The following is a 1,105-nucleotide window of genomic DNA, read 5'->3' as shown; positions in this document are numbered from 1 at the left end:
TGCAGACTCTCAGATTTGTCCTCATCACTAATTTAACTTCCTTCATGTTAATTCCACCCTTTCTTGCCTGCAAAATGTATTTTAAATCTGTTACCAAATCTTTACAGTTTTAGGCAGTCTTTTCCTTCATATGTTCATTCCTGCCCACCCCCCCACACACACACACACACTTTTTTTCTAAATTGAGACAAAACATGAAATTCACCATTTAAGGGTTCTGCCGCGGAGACACGTGAAGGTCGGTGACTTGGTGCGGAGTTTGTCTCGGCACGCGTGGCCGCGCTGGGATGGCGTCCTCCTCGTCTTCCTCCGCAGCGGGTTTGGGCTCGGTCGACCCGCAGCTGCAGCATTGCACGGAGGTAGAGACTCAGAAGCAGCGCTTCCAGCAGCTGGTGCACCAGATGACGGAACTTTGTTGGGAAATGTGCATGGACAAGCCTGGGCCAAAGTTGGACAGTCGGGCTGAGGCTTGTTTTGTGAACTGCGTTGAGCGCTTCATTGATACAAGCCAATTCATCTAGAATCGACTGGAACAGACCCAGAAATCCAAGCCAGTCTTCTCAGAAAGCCTTTCTGACTGACCTGAGTATTACCTCTCTGGAAAAGGAAGGTAGTTCAAGAAATGAAGAGCAGTTGATGGGATGGTTGAAGAAAAGGCTGTGGGGGGATCGGCTCCCACCTTTGTCACTCTTGGGACATCCTGTCATCTGAGAATGAATAAAGACCGATTTTTGTGTGTGGGGGTGGTTTGAGGGTCAAATGTGTTTGGGGTTGTGTTTTTTAATGCTAATCTTGGGAAAACAATTGACAGATGAATGGAAAACTCTACTAGGTGTATGTTACTGTATGTGGGACGATGCTTTCCTCATAGTCCCATTAACTGCTTCCTATAATTTTAATAGTGGAACTGCTCTATAATTTGATATGTGGGACCACATAGGTAATAATCTGTTATTTGTGTGGATTCCTTTCAGATTTCTGGAGAGATCGATATACATCTTTGTGTCTCTCAGAAAGGGCAGCAGTGGGGGAAAGAGTAATTTGGTACTTGACTGTAGGCCTCCTTATCTAGTGTTTGATTATCAGTGCTGGAAAAAAAATGTAT

The 1,105-nt window shown here is 45.2% G+C and overlaps 1 pseudogene; it reads left to right on the top strand.

The window, feature by feature from the left end:
- The first annotated feature begins 287 nt into the window (after positions 1–287).
- LOC132376981 (mitochondrial import inner membrane translocase subunit Tim8 A-like) lies at positions 288–720 on the top strand (annotated as a pseudogene).
- Positions 721–1,105: the final 385 nt, after the last annotated feature.

Source organism: Balaenoptera ricei, chromosome 13 (genome assembly GCF_028023285.1).
Source record: "Balaenoptera ricei isolate mBalRic1 chromosome 13, mBalRic1.hap2, whole genome shotgun sequence".
NCBI classification, from domain to species: Eukaryota; Metazoa; Chordata; class Mammalia; order Artiodactyla; family Balaenopteridae; genus Balaenoptera; species Balaenoptera ricei.
This window is presented reverse-complemented; position numbering and strand designations above follow the sequence as displayed.